The sequence below is a fragment of the Lynx rufus genome, unplaced genomic scaffold (assembly GCF_022079265.1).
Source record: "Lynx rufus isolate CCGP_SWC_20201006 ecotype Redwood Valley unplaced genomic scaffold, mLynRuf1.p SCAF_3, whole genome shotgun sequence".
Lineage (NCBI taxonomy): Eukaryota > Metazoa > Chordata > Mammalia > Carnivora > Felidae > Lynx > Lynx rufus.
Window position 1 is genome coordinate 94,063,870 of NW_025814845.1, and position 19,261 is coordinate 94,083,130.

A 19,261-nucleotide genomic window follows, 5' to 3' on the forward strand; every position below is an offset into this window, starting at 1 on the left:
GTTCTAGCTCCGCTTATTTTGCGTTCTGAACGTTTGAAGTTTGTTTACCCTAATCCTTCTGGATAAAAAATTGGAGTGTGAGAGAATCCAGATTTTCATGGTGAGACTTAGTAGGCCACAATATTTGGGTTTGTGGCCAATCTCATCAATAAGGTAAGCTTCTCAGGGAGCATCTGAAGGATCTCAGAAACAAGAAGTCTGGTTTTATTAGGGAGAATTGTTTCAACAAAGGGAAATAATTGGTACTCCTGAATTTTGGAAAGGAAAATGACAGCCTTTAGGTAACTTCAAAGCCACAGAGTAAGTGCACAGTATGAACTGCTGTGGGGGGTCTTTGGGGGGGGGGATATAAGGTAGGAAATCCAGACTGTTTTAATCAATAGCATATCAAAATCTAAGTAGGCATACATTAGAGTATTAAAAGCTCACTGTAAATAAGTCATCTCTTGAAAGGCATAACAGGTCTGTTGGTAATGCAAATATCAGAAGCCAAAGCCACAAAATTAGTGGCCAGGTGTCAAGCATTTAAAAGTTATTAGAGCACTTGCCACCTAACTGTAAACTCCTGTGCTAGGATAAGTTGGTCATGGAATGGGTTAGGTTGATACTGGGTCACTAGCTAACCTCAAGAAAATTTCTGTGCTGATAGGTACACTGTAAAATACTATAAAATCCCCAACCCAGTGGCACATCCATCTTAGGTATGTGCCAAGAGACCCAAGGCTTAGCCAAAGAAATGGGATCCTCAAGTTTCAAAGAACTGAGCACACCACATTCTGGCATACCTGCTTCCTTTGCTAAGAACCATGGTCCCAGAATTACAATGGCCTTTACAGGAAGCATTCCAATTAGATAAGGTTTTTCATCTGAGGAGTGCACTTAAAAGTGAGAATACCCAAATCAGACAGATGCAATGAGAAACCTATTTTGATGGGCATGCGTAAGTTTCCAAAAGACTTCAGGATTACAGAATAATAATTTCATTGAAAGATTCATAGCAAAAGAGTAATGAAAAGTTAAAGACCCAAGAGATACCTTAAAAAAAAAAAAGACTATTTAGACTGAGGTGACTGTTACTACTCCCTTCTGCCCTCCTTTGCCTGAGTACTCACAGTCTACTGTACCTCTATCTGAATTGCCTTTCCACTCTGAAGAGACCACAAGACCGTAAATAAGTCATTGACCTTACAGACACTTCACTCCAAGGAGGGCCTTCATGTGGGCCTCTCTCAGTGTTGACAGGACTCTTGAGGGATTCTCCAGTAAACTGCTACCAGCTATTCCCTTAAACTGCAAAAGGGAAACTAAAAATTAATTGAAAACCTTGCTAAAGTCAGGTAGATACCAGAACTACACTCTCTACTTTATTTATTTATTTATTTATTTTTAATTTTTTTTTTTCAACGTTTATTCATTTTTGGGACAGAGAGAGACAGAGCATGAACGGGGGAGGGGCAGAGAGAGAGGGAGACACAGAATCGGAAACAGGCTCCAGGCTCTGAGCCATCAGCCTAGAGCCCGACGCGGGGCCCGAACTCCCGGACCCCGAGATCGTGACCTGGCTGAAGTTGGACGCTCAACCGACTGCGCCACCCAGGCGCCCCTAGACTCTCTGCTTTAAATTGGGTGTAAGGTCTGGCTCTAAAGGTTTGCCTTCTGGAGAAACACAATACTTGGGAACTACCAGCATAGAAAAGGGCATGACCAGGCCTGAGGCCATAAACAGAATTTAGTAAAAAGTAGAAACCAAGTAGCCATTTCCCACCCTCTCAGGGCATAAACACTGCAATCTGGTATGTGTCCTGCAGCAGGAAATAGGATGCCACTGAAGACAGACTCCTTGCAGATCTTCCCACTGTAAAGGCGTCCAGTCAACCAATTCTATATGGAGAGCTTCCTGTCAACCTCAAGTGTCTCAATATTAAATGTAATAGGACAGTAAAGGACTATCAGATGTTTAAGAAAAGCCACTAACATGAAAAGCGAGTGGCCAAAACCAACAAATTAGAAAATTGTTAAAAGGAAGCCAGTGCACAAAGTAGAAGATTAAGTAAAACAAATTGCCATATAAAGAGTTGAGAAGGTATTATATTATTATAGTAAGTGCTCAGCTCAGTAATGAGAGAAAGAGAAAAAGGACTTGGATAAAATAAAAACATTTAATTAATGAATTGAAAGGTGAAATTGATAAAATTTTGCATCATGGGGGTGGCTGACTGACTCAGTCATACTACTCTTGATACTGGGATTGTAAATTCAAGCCCCATGTTGAGTATAGAAACTACTTAAAACTTTTTTTTTTTTTTTTTTTTTTGCATCATGTCTCCAGACTAGAAAATGAGTCCTGCAGAGGTAGGACACTCAAGGAACAGAGAAGCAAGACAGAGATTTGGTTCAATTTGGCCCTTTCTTAGGAGAACTGGCAGCTAGTATTTTGCAATGTATATAAAAATTTAACTGATAATAGTGATAATTATTAATTATTTAAGTATAATTGATACATATTAGTTTCAATTTTACAACATGTTTGTATATTTGTGAAATGATCACCACAGTAAGTCAAATTAATATTTGTCACATTACATGGCTACAAAAAATTGCTTTTTCTTGTGATGAGGACTTTTAATGTCTCTCAGCAACTTCCACATATGCAGTACAGGATTATTTACTGTAGTCACCATGCTGTACATAACATACCCATGACTTTTTAATTTTATAAATAGAACTTTGTACTTTTTTGCCTCCTTTACCCATTTTGTCCCCTACCCTCCCTCATCCTCCATGTCTGGCAACCACCCATCTGTTCTGTGTACCTATAAACTTGGTTTTATTGGTTTTTAATTCCACATATAAGTGAGGTCATATAGCATTTGCCTTTTCTCTGACTTATGTCACTTAGCATAACATCCTCAAGGGCCATCCATGTTGTTAACAGCAAGATTTTGTTCTTCTTTATGGCCGAATAGCATTACACTGAGTGGTGTGCACATGCGTGTATGTGTATCTATGCGTATCACATCTTCTTGAGCCATTCATTCACATAAAGACACTTTGGTTGCTTCCATGTCTTTATTATTGTAAATCATGCTGCGCTGAACTTGGGTGTGCATATATATATATATATATATACACACATATGTGTATATGTGTATGTATATATATATATATACACACACACATATATATGTGTATATATGTGTATATATATATGTTGATAAATACTCAGCAGTGGAATTGCTGGATCATATGGTGGTTCTATTTTTAATTTTTTTAAAGGTTTATTTTATTTTATTTTTTTATGTGAGAGAGAGTGTGCGTGCGTGCATAAGCGGGTGAGGAGCAGAGAGAGAGATACACACACAGAATCTGAAGCAGGCTCCAGGCTTGAGCTGTCAGCACATGGCCGTGCACAATGATCGAACCCATGAACCAGGAGATCATGACCTGAGCCGAAGTCGGATGCTTAACTGAGTGAGCTACTCAGGTGCTCCAGTATATATTTTAAATCTAGAAAAAAAAGGTAGTGTACGTAGTGGTTTAAATTTCACTAGTGGTCATTTTATACTTATACTCATTGCTAGATGTAATGTGCTAAATCAGTTTTTTATTAGGAGTTTTAAGAGTGAGTAAGGATTTAGTGATGTCTTAAAGTTGAGATTGCATTTTACCATAAGTAATTGAAAATTAAATTATATTTACTTATAGAAATAGGAGTTTATTTTTCTTATAAAACAAATCTGGAAGTATGTCATGGCTGGTGTTAGTTTAGAGAAGTCCAAGGGGGCCAATGTCACTAATATTATCTTGGTCTTTCCCTATGGTCTTAAGATGACTTCTCAAGTTGTAGTTATAAAAGATTTGTGGTCAAGGAAGGAGTCATCTAAAGGATTAACAGGAATGAGATCTTGTGTGGAAGTAGCTAGCATTAACCCAAGTGAAATGAGCAATTTTCCCTCTTGTTATCTTCTTACATCATCTACCTGATTTGAGATGTATACACACACACACACACACACACACACACACACATATACATATGTACATATCAGTTTATTAGACTTGTTTTGTCAGGAATTTTGTGGTTTTCTATCTTCACTTTCAGAAGTTATCTTTCAGATTTAATGTTTACAATAAGTTTTATAAAATTATGTATAAAAATTACTTAGAGAAAACTTATTTAAGTGCTCATGTGATGATTTTTAGTTGTGTTTTTGAAATACCACTTGTGAATTGTATTTTGTATATTCCATGGTGTTAATATTCCCATGCTGCTGTCTCCAAATTTTGGGGTCTCTACCTTATTACCTTGATAGCCTAGGAAAAATTCTCAGTATTAGAAAACAAAAATGATCTTCCACCACTAAATATTGTTGTGAAATCTTTGGCCACTCCTGATTTTTGTTTGGTTAGTTTTTCTGTCTGAATACTTCTAGATTATTTGATTAAAAAAATTCCAGGGGCGCCTGGGTGGCTCACTCGGTTAAGCGGCCCACTTTGGCTCAGGTCACGATCTCGCGGTCCATGAGTTCGAGCCCCGCGTCAGGCTCTGGGCTGATGGCTCAGAGCCTGGAGCCTGCTTCCCATTCTGTGTCTCCCTCTGTCTCTGCCCCTCCCCCATTCATGCTCTGTCTCTGTCTCAAAAATAAATAAACGTTAAAAAAAATTAAAAAAAAATTCCACCTATTTTAAGGGTGGTGACCTATTTTTACTTTGAGAAATATCAATGAGCTATTACCATTTATAAGTTTTAGTTCTTTTTAAAAGCACTGTTTTTTAAAAATCTGTTTTAATTTGGTTATTGTTTCTGCTCTGTTAGTTCTGGTTACTTCTAGATGTTGCATCACCATTTCAGGATTTCTAACAACTTCTCAGCTATTGTTTTTATCTTGTTTCTTTACTTCACATGCTATGAGTGGTTCTCAACTTTTCTTTTAGTTTTCTGATTTTATTTTTTGTAGCATTCAGTTCTTTATGAATCTAAATTTGATTTTAATACGGCTTTGTGTTAATTACCTTCCAATGTCTTTTTTCTTGCACGTGATCTTTACATGCATTCTAATCACTTTGTTCATTTCAGCTTGTTAATTTATCTCATTTTTCATCATTATCTCTTCTTTGACAAATTCTCAGAATTCTAAAAATTTAGTAATTTTAGTAGACTTGTTGGGTTGTATTGAACTGTGATCCTCTTTTACTTCATGTTCTAGAATCTTATCATGTGCAAATCTATGTAACTAGACCAGTAGTCCACAGTGTGGTTTGGTGTGGAGGCTGCTAACAAGTATAGATGATAGTAGCAAAGCTAGTAATTCCCTCTGACCTCCACCACCATTCAGGAAATGAAATGTGTGTGTAAGAAATGCTTTCAGGTTTCTATTGGGGAAGAGAAGATATTAGAAGAGATATGTGAGTTTTATTTATATTAGGAAATAAGAATAAGGATTAGTAAATTGTGTTTATAATGTCCCTGGAGATTCTGTCATAAATCCAGTACCTTTATTCTGTTTTGATTTGTTTAAGGGATGATACCATTAATGATAAACAGGTATCCATTAAGTTTATTTTTATGTATTATTCCACATACATTTTTATAATGAGAATGTCTATCTTGTGTTAGCTGAGTCAGGTTCTAGATTATTTCTCTTTTTGTTATTATGCTTAGAGGTATAGTCCCAACTGCAAATAAGAATATTGACAGATACTTGCTTTTACTTCTATAGTTTCAGATTTTGCATCCTGTATCTATATTTACTTATCCATAAGGTGATAAGGTGGTCAGGCTTAACCTTTTTTCCTATTTAAACAACTCATAATTGCCATGGTCCTTTATATTAGTGTGTTATGCCTCATAATTTATATGTATTTTATATTAATATTGTTACTAATACTAAATGATTCCTTGAAAAATGTTTGAACTCAAGACAAAGTTGAGGAAAGGGCATTGTGTATTATTTTTTGCCAAATTATTCTACTTATATGATACAGTTCTAAGGTCACAGTGCTTAAAATAAACTCTGCTAGATTAAATATAACTTTTAATTGTAGTGCCGTTCATACAATATCTCTAATCAGAAGCCTTTTTCAGGTTTATACAAAGGTGCTCTGAACATGCAGTTTTAACCTCTACTGATTCAAGGACTCCGTCATCATCCCATTTTCCAGGGTGAGGTGATTTCTAATTACTGCACATCCTGGTGTTTAATTTCATGTGATAAGCTTGTAACTAATAAGTAAATATGCCTGCTTGTTTCTGAGAATTAAATAATTTGGATAGAATTAAAAAAAAAGATGTAAGAAATGAAAAAGGTGAATTTCAGAAAGCCAAGCATACTTTAAATGAGGTTTACTCTAATTTTCCCGCTTGCAAAAAAAAAACAAAAACAAACTCCTCTTTTGCCCTTTCATAACTGATATAAAATAGATTTAAATGGGAAAAAATACAACCATTTGTTGTTGGTTTATAATAGTGTTTTTAAAAAATCACAGAAAATGGGCCAGTTAGTTTTTCCAAAATATATTGTAATGGGGCAAATATGTGCTATGTTATCTAATGTTTTTTATTTTATTTTTTGATAGAGTGAGGCATTTAAGATCTTCAAATAAGTGTTCAGAGTCAAACTGAAGCATAGCTTTTACTATACCTCTTTCAGAAAATATTTTTTTCAAAATCATTCCTTCTGTGTATATTTTTAAAGATACAAGATATATCCTACCTAAAGATAAGATCTGCTGATTAATGAATTTTAAATTTATGATGAATGGTGTAACTTCAGATTATCAGTACTATAACATTAACAAAATACCTCTGTGTGTTATTTGTGAAGTAGAGGTGTGCTATTACTGTTGAAGGAGTCGGGCGAATTGCAGTCTGTTTAAGAAATGCACATTATATTCAAGTATGGCTTGGTATTCCCTTGCTGTTCACTCTTTTGAGTGCAAAAAGTGGTTTTTGCTAACTCCATTTTGCTGCTCATGGAAAGCTGAAAAATCAATAGCTGCAGGTTGATGAAACCTAAATCCATTTGATTCCTTTCCACCAGTGCCATTATGCAGACAGTCAAGTGTGATGTATTTAGTTCATGCAGTACTTATTACTCTCAAGCACAGCTTCTCATCAGGGAAAAATTAGACCAGATGAGAAGTAATCAAGAAATTCTGGAGAGGTTGCAAAGATCTTCTTTTTAACTGCTTCCTTTTTTTTTCCTCTCTGTCTTTGACTCTCATAGTCTGCAAAAAAGAAAAGTTAAGATCTCCACCACAAAGCTCCAGAAAGTTCTGTAGAAATGTTTTGTGTCACCTTTTTTTTTTTTTTTTTTACATCAGTATTTGTACTTAGTAACAGTCACAATAAAGAACACTAGCTGGATAAATGCCAAATTAAGAAAAATTCCCCCTTACTAGAACTATTAGAGTCATCACTTTGGCAGAGTTGAACAAATAAAAAACTGCTAGAACTGATTTCGACATTTCCATTTTTTCTTAATAGGCTATTTAATAGGTAGACAGCTAAAAGTAGTTGTATAATCTGGAGGCTCAGAGCATGGTCTTTGGCAATCCCTTTCTGTTAATTACTAGCTTGATTAATCTTGAACACATTGTCCTCTCTGATCATCAATTTTATCATTTATGTAAGGGAATTATAATAATATCAGCCTCAGAATTTTGGAAAGAGAATAAAACGGGTAATCAATATAAAGCATTTAATACCATAAACATTCAATATGAATTATTTGTTAATATTAATCCCTTACATGGCAATGATTGGATATGAATATGCAGCAACTCTTTTTCTACTTTAGCAATGTTTTAGATATCTGACTTGAAAGTTACAGATATTTGACAAAATCTCCCATATTACATTGCTGTAATGTATATATTACAATGAATAATGAAATGATCATCTGGTCCAACCTCCTGCTTTAGTAGTTAGAATGCTAAAATGACAGTTTACGTGATTTGCCTGAGTGCAAAACATCTGTGCTTGGTGAAGATGCAAGACTAGAACTTGGATGTCCTTGCTTTCAGAAGTGCCTTTTTTTTTTTTTTTAAATGACTGTTTATTTTGAGAGCAGGAGAGGGCAAGTAGGGGAGGGACAGAGAGAGGGAAAGAGAATCCCCAGCAGGCACTGCACTGTTAAGCACAGAGCCCAACATGAACCCATGAACTGTGAGATCATGACCTGAGGCAAAATCAAGAGTAGGACAGTTAACCCACTGAGCCACCCAGGCGCTTGTCAGAAGTGTCTTTTTCTTTTATACTCACATCTGTGAATTTATCTAGACTTGCTTTTCAGACATGGGTAGACAAGTTAAGCTCCAAATTACAGAAACTACAATTTAAGGTAAAAACTTGGTCACAGAGATATACATAAAGATCACCCTTACTAGAAGTGATACTAGTGGCTGACTACTTGGAATGAATTAGCAGCTGGCAAAAATCTGTGAACAATGGAATGAGAGCCATTGTGGTGGGCAAAGACACCTGGAAAGCTTTGAAACTGTCCCAGTGCTATCAGACAAAATAGTAAAATAAAGCAGAAATCTATCTCAGGAAGAAATTAATCTACCTTCTTAGACTTAAAAGAAGTGAGAGTTGTGGTCTCTCTCATTTCTATGTTTATTTCAACTATGTTGGTTTTGCAGAAACCAAATGGATTGTAACAAATGGTAGTGGATTATCATAATTTCAACCAGTTGTTAGCCCCAGTCACATTTGTAGCCCTGTAAGAGGTATTTTTATCTAAATGTATCAAGACAGCCTTGGACACTGAGTATACTGCTATTAACATGATAAATGCATTCTTTCTACTCTCCTCAGTTGAGAGGACCCAAAGCTGTTTGCATTTTGTGAAAAGAACACAGGAACATATTATTTTGACCGAAGGATAGGTTAATGTTACTTTCTTTTCTCTGCTCAAAAATAATCTGCAGTACCTTGATTATTCTGATATTTTGCAGAACATCACACTGGCTCACTGTTTTAATTATATCATGAAAATTGAACCTAGTGAGCAGGAAATGGTGTTATATTTAATATGTCATGCTAAGACATATGGATGTCTGTTTATGGGAAATAAACTCTACAAAAATTCAGAGACATGACATATTAGTGAAAAAATTTAGGTTATTTGGCTAGAATGGTTGGTACATAATGGGGGCAAGGTGGAATGTGTCCAGCATTCAGGGGCTATACTGGATTGTCTCTTGGTACTTCCATGCTTTTATAGTGACCATAGCACTAACAAGAAGAGGGACTCTTTAAGGAGGAATCAACCCACCATGAAAGCAATCTAGAACAGCTCAATTGCTGATTCAGGCTAAGAAAAATCTAGAATGTATGGCGTAAGAGGACAACAATGAATATAAAACAGTGACAAATACAGTTTGTTCCCATAACTTTATATAAAAACTAGCCACTAATTTGAAAACTCAGTGACAAAAAAGACTTAAATGGTGCATGTGGTGGATAATATCAGAGGCCTGGGTTGCCTATCTTTTTTTGTCTCACATAATTGTAATTAAGACTTTGTGGACAGTTCTGTATGAGTTTTGATACACCTGGTGCCAATTGTAACTTGTCTGTTTCAACACTTCTGCAGAGCTGATGACATAAATGGATTTATTCCAACATTCTGAATAGTAATCTGAAAACAAAAGCAATTAGTGCCCTTCAAAACAACCCTTAAAGACGCTGGTGATAGGAGCAGATGCAGATGCTCCCTGTGATTAACTCCTAGAAAACTGCTTGCTTCTAAGTTCTTGTTTCAGGCTCCGTTCCATGGGTTTCCCAGACTAAGATATCCTCTAAGAGTAAATCTAACTGCATGATTATAAGAGGTACATATTTTTGTAAAGCAATTATATCACAAGTTCACCTGATGAATAAAAATAGTTCTTTCAATTATGAGAGCCACAATTTTCATGATTTTCTTTTTATTTAATTTTTTTTGTGTTTATTTATTTTTTGAGAGACATAGAGCACAAGTTGGGGAGGGGAAGAGAGAGAAGGAGACACAGAATCTGAAGCAGGCTCCAGGCTCCGAGCTGTCAGCACAGAGCCTGACATGGGGCTCGAACTCACAAACCGTGAGATCATGACCTGAGTCAAAGTCGGGCACTTAACCTACTGAGACACCCAGGCGCTCCTTCATGGTTTTTTGATACAACTATTTTCTATAATCGATTATATGGAGAGATTATATATAATTATATATTATATGTACAATATATAATGTTTACTTCCTATTTATTGATCTCCACTATATATTTTATTTTTATTTTTATCTGTTTTTAAAGTTTATTTTGAGAGAGAGAAAGAGAGAGAGAAGAGGGAGAGAGAGAGAGAACAAGAGAATCCTAAGCAGGCTCCCTATTATCAGTGCAGAGCCCAATGTAGGGCTCCATCCTTGCCTTGGCTCATAACCTGAGCCTAAACCAAGAGTCAGATGCTCAATCAACTGAGCCACCTAGGCAGTCGTACCACTGGACATTTTAAATAAAGTTTTTTTCTTCCTTTGAGGTGGTTCCATCCAAATCAGTACCACTTTTGCTTTATTTTTTTTTTTTCTACCTTCACTTTCAATACTCCCCTATCTTTGAAATTTAAAGAACTGTGTTACATCATAAATGAATTAGGGAAAAACAGAAAGGCCCAGAACTTAGAAATGTAGTTCTGGAATCATGGGGGAATTAGATTAGGGAATCCAAATGCTTTACTGTTTGAATAATATATTTGTAATGATATTAAATTTAGTAGGATTAGACACATAAGAGAATTGTTAAATTCATGCACAGACTGACTTTAGTTACCTTTTACAGTGCATTATTACTGGAAGCACTCATATTATATTGTGAATCTCTGTGGCATGTATTCATTAGAGTCTTTTATTACATTTTCAAAAGCTAGAAATGCAATTTATATCAATTTGCTTTCCATACTTCTTAGGGAATTTGATTGAATATGAAAAATTCTACTGAGTTTCTGTATGATGTACTAGTAATTTGGATATATACCTGTACAACACACTTGTTAAAATGTCTAACACTTTCAGATAATTCACTAAAAATATGTATAAGGCTACCAATTCCTGCCAGCTTCACAGGGTCTAGAAATATTATTTCTGAATATACACACATATATAGGCACACAAACACACATAACTCTCTTGATTTTCTTTGCTACACTTTTGTATTTGGCTTAGAACAGACACAGAAAATTAGAAAAGGGTGGGAAGGCAAGTTTCTCATATGATTCTCTAACAAGTCATTTGCTTAACAGTGTTTATTATATATCGGCTATTAGTCCTCAGAGGCTTTCTGTGTGGTAGGTTTTATTTTATTTATTTAATTTTTTTTAACAGGTGAAGATATATATTGGGGCTTAGAGAGGTTAGACAACTTGCCCTAGGTCTCACAGCTCATAAGTGGTACAGACATATTCAAATCCTTCTGGCTTTGTTTTAAATTTTAATATTTTCATGACCACTTATTCCTTTTTTTTTGATGGAATATATTTGTCTTTTGCTTCTGCAAATGACTTATTTGAATTTAGATATATAATTGTGAATTGATATCTTATGTAATTTTCTGTTAATATATTTCATTCCCTCTTTACAGTCTCATCCTTATATTATGTTAACAAAAGTTTGGCTCATCTATAACTGTTTTTAGACTGTGTGTTCTTTTGAAAGCAAGAACTTCATAAGTTGGATTATAATGGTATACATGAAAAACTCATACTTGTCAATGATTAGTAGTAAAGGTGTATGATTGTATCTCTGTCTTCTATATTGTACTTTATGAATTTGTTTCTTTAATATTATGCATATTAGCAAAATATACTTATATTACAGATATTACTATTTACATGTTTGAGTTACTTAAAATAGGTAAAATATTCAAAAATAATTTGACTTTGGATACTGAAATGGTCAAGAATTTCAAGAGATGCAAGAAAAAAGGAATAACTTACATATAATGAGAGAGGACTTTGAACTAATGATTTGAAGGAAATAAAATATGAAACCTATGTGGTTTGACTCTATACCAGTCAAAATAAAAACTGTTTAAAAATGAGGCTTGGTTAAATATCACTTTATCTGGTCCAAAAATGTGACTTCATATGAAACTACACAGCCTATTGTTCTATTCCAAATGCAGAAATAACTGTAAGGCCAAAAGACATGTAAATGTGACCTTTTGCCTTTGATGCGCCAAATTGAAATTGTGTGCAGGGGTGGCTGACTGGTTGTCGGTAGAGCATTCGACTCTTGGTCTCAGCGTTGTGAGTTCAAGCCCCATGTTGGGTGTAGAGCCTACTTAAAAGTAAGTAAATAAATACCTCTTAAAAAAAGAAAAGAAGTTATGTGTGCAGTTATTATCAGAGAGAGAGACTTGGAGAATTCTTAAGGCTGCTTCACCCTTCACTAATTATTTCCAATTATTTGTTAGATATTTCTATGTTATCAGGCAGTTTTTCCACAGTCCAGTACTGAATTTTTTCTATTGTTGTCTAAGTCTGTTTTCTCTTAACTAATATCTGGCTCTTGATAGGTATTATAGCTTATTAACAGAATATAGCATTTAATTTTGGTATCATTCCATATCTTATTCCCTGGTTTATGGTGGGAACCTCAGTATATTTTTATTATAGTTTCTGTCACTTCATTTGCTATTTAAATTATTCTTACACTGCATTGAGTCCCCTTGTTTACTAATTACATACAATTATACTCAACGATAATTAAATATTAACTTAATTCTCATTATTACTTAGACCTAAACTAATTTCATCTTTTGCATGAAAAGACTGACTTTTAAATTCTAAATACTCAATTTTTAATAATTATGGATCTTATTATTAAATATATAGTTTTAAATTTACTGAATTTTTTCACTTTATAATTTTTATTTGGTTACAAAAAACTGAGCTCTTTTACTTAATTTTACCACCCTATCATAAAGCCCAGATTAAAAAAAAAATATTTTCTTTTATTTTTGGGAGATACAGAGCGTGAGCAGGGAAAGTACAGAGAGAGAGGGAGACACAGAATCTGAAGCAAGCTCCAGGCTCTGTGTTGTCAGCACAAAGCTTGATGAGGGGCTCAAACTCACGAACCGTGAGATTATGACCTGACCCAAAGTTGGACATTTAGCCGACTGAGCCACCCAGGTGCCCCAAGATTTTTTTTCAAGGATGGATTCTATAAGAAAAGGAATCTCTTAAATAGCTAATGTAAAAATGAAAATTATGAATCATATATATCACTGTGAAACATTTTGGGGAGGTTGCTTATTGTACTGTCAGATAATGCCAGTATTTTCTTATGTTTAGTAAAAAACAAATTATTTAATAGAGCTGCCAGGGCCACAGCCTAAATGTTTTTTTTTTTTTTCTTCTGAAGAAATCTGATTACTTCTTCCACACCATCTATATAAATTTATTAATTTACCTGTTTGTAATTCTCTACTTTTTGAAATGACTAGATAGATGGTCTGTAGACCATTTTATATATATAAAGGACTGGAACCAAACCATAATTCACAGGCAGTGTCTGTGTCTTACTTAGAGCTTGATACATTCATGATGACCTAACGACATACCTCTAACCCATTCCTCAGTGAGGAATCTTTGGTGTAGCGCCTCAATTTCAGTTTCTCCAGAACTTTCTCCAGAACTTTCAGTGAACAGCAGCTATAGCTGTGGAATCATAAGGACAGCAGTTATTTACTTATGTATTTATGTATGTATGTATGTATGTATGTATTTATTTTTGAGAGAGAGGGAGAGTGGGAGCGTGCCTATAAACCAGGAAGGGGCAGAGAGAGAGAGAGAGAGAGAGACACACACACACACACACACACACACACACACACACACACACACACAATCTGAAGCAGGCTCCCGGCTCCAAGCTGTCAGCACAGACAATCAACATGAAGCTCAAATCCACGAACCTTGAGATCATGACCTGAGCTGAAGTTGGACACTTAACTGAGTGAGCCACCCATGTACCCCTGCAATCATTCATTTATTACTCAGTGCCAGGCATGGTGCCAGTTCCAGTTCACACATTACCCTGTCTAATATCCATAACAACTCTGAGGTATATGTATTGTTATCACTATTTGACATAAAATTCATATTTAGAGAATTTTAATAATTTTATTATAGTCAAGAAGGTAAAACAGATTAGAACTAAGACTCAACACACATCACTGTGATCTGAAGCCATAAGTAAAGGAACAGCATAGTGTTCTTGCAGAAGTAGGAATTATTTCATTTTCATATATTTTTAACTTTTAATGATCTACTGGAACATTATCCTTAATTTGCAAATATCCCTAAGTAACTCCTGTATTTAAATCTACAGTCTTCTTTGTGACCCACATTCCTTTGTACCAAACATTCTGACTCCTTAAAGAAAAGCAGCTAAATTTACTGATGCCTTCAGTTTCTCACATCATTTTTTCCATATGACTAAACTTAAGGACATATTTCCCACTTATATTATTTGCTTTCCTGGGTAACAGTATTGACCACCAACACTCACTATTGAACCCTAGGCCATGCCTGTTTCTATACTAAGTCCTTTGTAGTCTCCTTCATGGGCTGTTCTGCTTCTTTTCCCCTGTTCTAGAAGCTTTCCTGGCTTGATAATGTCATTTGGTATTACTAGGGTTTAAACATAGCTTTATCTGCCCTCTCCCAACTCCTGTAAGCCCTTCAGATTCTTATTTTTTCTACCAAATGTTCTCCTCTTAGTTACTAATACTTTTGACAAACTGCAGTAAATTGCATACGAGGAGTCTCCAACTACAGTTGATCTTTCCAATGATGACTTTTATGTGTCAACTTGACGAGGTCAAGGTATCCAGATATTTAGTCAATGACTATTGTAGATGTTTCTGTGATAGTATTTTTTGATAGGGTTAACATTTATATGAAGCTTATCCTGAAAAAGTGAAGCAAGATTAGCAGCACAGTTTTTGAGATGTATGATAAATCACATATACAAAAACGTGTTAATTATTTTCTGTTTTTAATAGTGTTTAACAATTGCTGTTCCTTCCCTTGACACTGAGATCTTGCAAGATCCTGATGAATCTCATAAAACCAGTAGTGATTTGTAGACTACCCTTGGTATAGTTTTATTGTTGAAACCTGTTTATAGAAGTGATTCTTAATCCCCTTTTTTCTATTATTTTGAATAAGCAGGATATTAGTATCTTATGCTGCTTAATTATAATAACTGTAGAGATACTGAGAAAATATATTTTTCTTCCACTTTTCATTCACATATATTTGTAAAAAAGAGGAAAATAAATGTAGATATACATCCTACCAATAAATGTAGACGGAGTCACTAACTAGTTTTTACTTCTCCTTTAAACTGTATTTTTATTTGTTATAATTCCAAGCTAACTGCTTTTAGAACATAATAACTTTTTACTTCTCCAACTTTGATCAGTCCTAGAAAGTGTATTACACCTTTGAGAACTCCCTCTTTTCATTTAAAAAGAGAGAAAATAAATTTGACAGTGTAATTGTAATGAAATATTAAAAATATGCTATGATCAAGTTTTTTAAATCCCACTTATACACATATATTAATCTAGGTAGGTACACTTAAATCCTATTGGCATTCTTGAATCTAGAAATTACTAGACATTAGGGATAAACATGGAAATAATACTGTATAATTTCCAAGTAAAACTCCTTTTAGGAATGTATATCTGTATGCAAATACTTTCTAGAAATCAGAAGTACCATGCCAAACTAAGAGCAAGCTTAAATGGAATAACTCCAAATGGGAAGCTTCCTCTAGTGAGCATGTTAAAACTTCTGTAACCATTGATAGAGGCTCATAGTAGAATACAACCATCTTTATGACTGCTAAGCCCCAAACATAAGGAATAATATAACTTGATTCTAAAGCTGCATTCTCAGATCTTATTGGTGTTTTATAGCTAGTATATATCTTTAAAGTGAAAACTTTCACAGATCAAATATGAAAGGCCTATGCAATGTTAATTTTTGTTTAAAGAAGAATGATCTCAATATTTTATGTAATGTCTACTATATGTTCATTATTAAATTAAATACTGAATGGAGTTTTTGGCATTAGTACTTAGTTTGTATACGTACTGATACTTTGGGAAGGTAAGATAAGCCTTGATAATCTGCCTGGAGCAAAATTCAAAATTCCAACAAATCTTGTTAACTGTTATAAAGGAATGATCACCAAGTATTTGTGCTACCTGACTTTTGATTATGTGGGAACACAGGCACACACACATTAAGAATAAATAATATTGTAGTTCAGAGGAAAACCGTGGGTTCTGTAGCTTGACTGTCTGGATTTTGATCTTGACTTTCACTTACTGGTATTTGAACTTTGAAAAATTACTTAAGCTGTGTGCATCTCAGTTTTTCTTCTCTAAACTGGTTGTAATGATCTCACTTTATAGGAACAATGCCTAGCATAGTAGATGCTCAATAAATGTTACTCATATCGTGGGAAATGAAATGTATGTATCTAATGTTCAAACACTAGTGATTTCTGATTTTTTTCTTGAAGTCACTGTTTTTGTTAGTTTGACGTTTGTATCTTAAAACCTTCCTAAAATTCTGAATACCGTTTAAGTATTATCACATTGATGTTAACTCTTCTTGGGAATGTTATAATAGTCCTTGAAATAAATGCCCTGGATTATATTACTTTAACTCAATATTAGGGTGGCATTTTTGTCTAGTATTACTTGAATAACATAGCAGACTATAGTTGGAAGCAAACTTAGAGGTCATTATTTACAGGAGGAGAGGGATCTGGACCCAGATTGATAGTATGACCTTCTGAAAATCACTCAGCAAGGGGGAGGATCTGAGAGTGGAATGCAGATCTTCTGAGACTTAAATCTGTGTTTTTCTTGTTATGCTACTCTGCTCTTCTTCTCAGCAATTAAATTGCATGCTTTTAAAAAATGCACATATTCTTTCTTTATATATGTATTCCTTAGAAATGAAGAATGCTATTATGATTGGAAAATAAATTTGTCAGGCTAATTTATATGCAGACAGCATTTTCCTAGCTTTCTGATTCTAAATAATCCTTATACTATTGAACAAATGATTAGGCATTTTTCACATCTTAGGATGTAAGACCAATATTGTTAAATCTTTAATCATGCCCAGAGGCAATACATCAAAGGAATCAACTATTGTAATGATGATGACTTCAATTAACTATTTTGTAATCCAATAATGAATTTCATTAGTATTCTAAGAACTTTCCAGGCATTATTACCATAATCTTCAGTGCTCCTATTTGGTATTTATTTTGGGTCCTGAACATAATAAATAGAAAGGCACAGTCCCTACCACCAGATAACTTTCATTTCTTAGTAGAATACACTACAGAATAATGTGTGTCTACAAAAGGAAATATTTGCATGTAAATTTTACTACCTTGGATTACTTACTGGTCTGTGTTGGTTCTTTACAAGAGAGGAAAGAAGAAGAAAAAACAAATGAGAGATTGTTTTTTTGGCTGTCAAAAAGCCAGGCAACAGCTCTTGCTAAATATTAAAGCTGCTACCATCTCTAAATGAAGGTGAGATATTCACTTACTTCACAAAACACATGTGAGAAAGATAACAAATAGTATTCATGACTTTTAAGTCTGGAGAGCTGAGACATTTATTAACAATAGGATACAGGACCTTGTGATACTGTCATTTCCCAAATTAAACCAAACCAAATCTTACTCAACTCAGTATCTTCTTCTGTAAGATAATTTCTCCTTTAATAATTCCGTGTCTTTGAGAAAATAAATATATGTGTTCTTTTAACAATGACACTCAGTTTATTTAAGGAGTATTTGCCATTCCTCATGGGAAGGGTGAAATAAGTGAGCCTGTGCACATACACCTATTGTTTTAAAACCTGGTGGTCTCCCTAACAGGTTCTTTGACATGAAAAGACTTGACAAAAAGTCAATTGTGTCTAATCTTTGTCTTAAAAAGATCTTCCTGAATAGGAAAAATGGGGAAAAAAGATGATGTTCATTCTCGTTTCCCATTTTTTGGTAATGCGAGGGGAGAAAATAAAGCTTATCTGTAAGCTATTGAAGGCAATACTGTGACCATCTCTATACTCCTCTCTACATAAATGGTGATTTTCTGTGAACTTAGAATGCATGATTCTTTTATGCTTCCATGGCTGTATCTGGAGTGTGTTTTATCTAAAATATAGCTTAACTTCTTTTTTCTCAAACGTGTAAAAGTCAATCAGAATGGCAATAGTGTATCCTATAATTTCAACTAATTATTAGTTTATTACTATGATTTTTTTGCCCCACTTAACAGGTAGAGACAGAGTACATGGGAGCTTAAATAACATGCTCACTATAAAGCCATGCATTAGAAAATATTGTTCATTTTTTAAAATTTTAGTTGATGAATCTAATTATTTGATCATTGTCCTATAGTAGTTTTGTTATTAATCCAAGTAAAATAGATTATCAACAATCAAAACCTTAATATTTTGGAGTGCCTGGGTGGCTCAGTTGGTTAAGTATCTCACTGTGGCTTAGATCATGATCTCATGGTTTGTGGGTTTAAGCCCCATGTCTGGCTCTGTGCTGACAGCTCAGAGCCTGGAGCCTGCTTCGGATTCTGTCTCCCTTTCTGCGTCTCCCTCACTCATGCTCTGTCTCTCTGTCTCTCTCAAAAATAAATAAACATAAAAAAAATTAACAAAACTCCCCTCAATATTTCATCTTAAACACATTCCTTATTGCTTATCTTAATTTAACATTTCTAAAAAGTGCCACTCCTATCCTTCTAAAACTTCTCTTACTCATTCTTATCTCTCAGCTAGTGATACTCTTCCAATTGCTTCCTAGATAATTTCTTTTTGTGTACTTGCATTCAAGTCAAACAAGACCATCCCTTGGGACTGCCCTTAACCTCCATCAGTTAACTTCTTTTTAAATGTTTTTTTACCTTTATGTTACTGTTGTTTTCGTAGCCTTTGAGGAATAGGCATTTAGGAAACACCAACAGAAAATGGGCTTTTTTTTTTTTTTTCTTTTTTATGAATCCCAGTGTAGGTATCTGAGCAGGGAGCTAAATCATAGATTAAACAGAAGAATAAAAGGCACTATTGTATGGAACAGAAACTTGCTCATAGGGGAGAACAAAATAAAAACCTCATTTTTGAAGCTAGGCTATGATATCACATATAAAAAGCCTGACTTAT

At 34.5% G+C, this 19,261-nt stretch overlaps 1 protein-coding gene across 1 annotated transcript in view; it reads right to left on the reverse strand.

Moving 5' to 3' along the window:
• Positions 1–13,737, reverse strand: part of LOC124519917 (bifunctional heparan sulfate N-deacetylase/N-sulfotransferase 4-like) — a 403,122-nt gene extending 389,385 nt beyond the window's left edge. The window contains exon 1 of the mRNA XM_047090382.1: positions 13,603–13,737. The gene's annotated coding sequence lies outside the window, so the exon portion shown is untranslated. The remainder of the gene's footprint in view (positions 1–13,602) is intronic.
• Between the last annotated feature and the right edge of the window lie 5,524 nt (positions 13,738–19,261).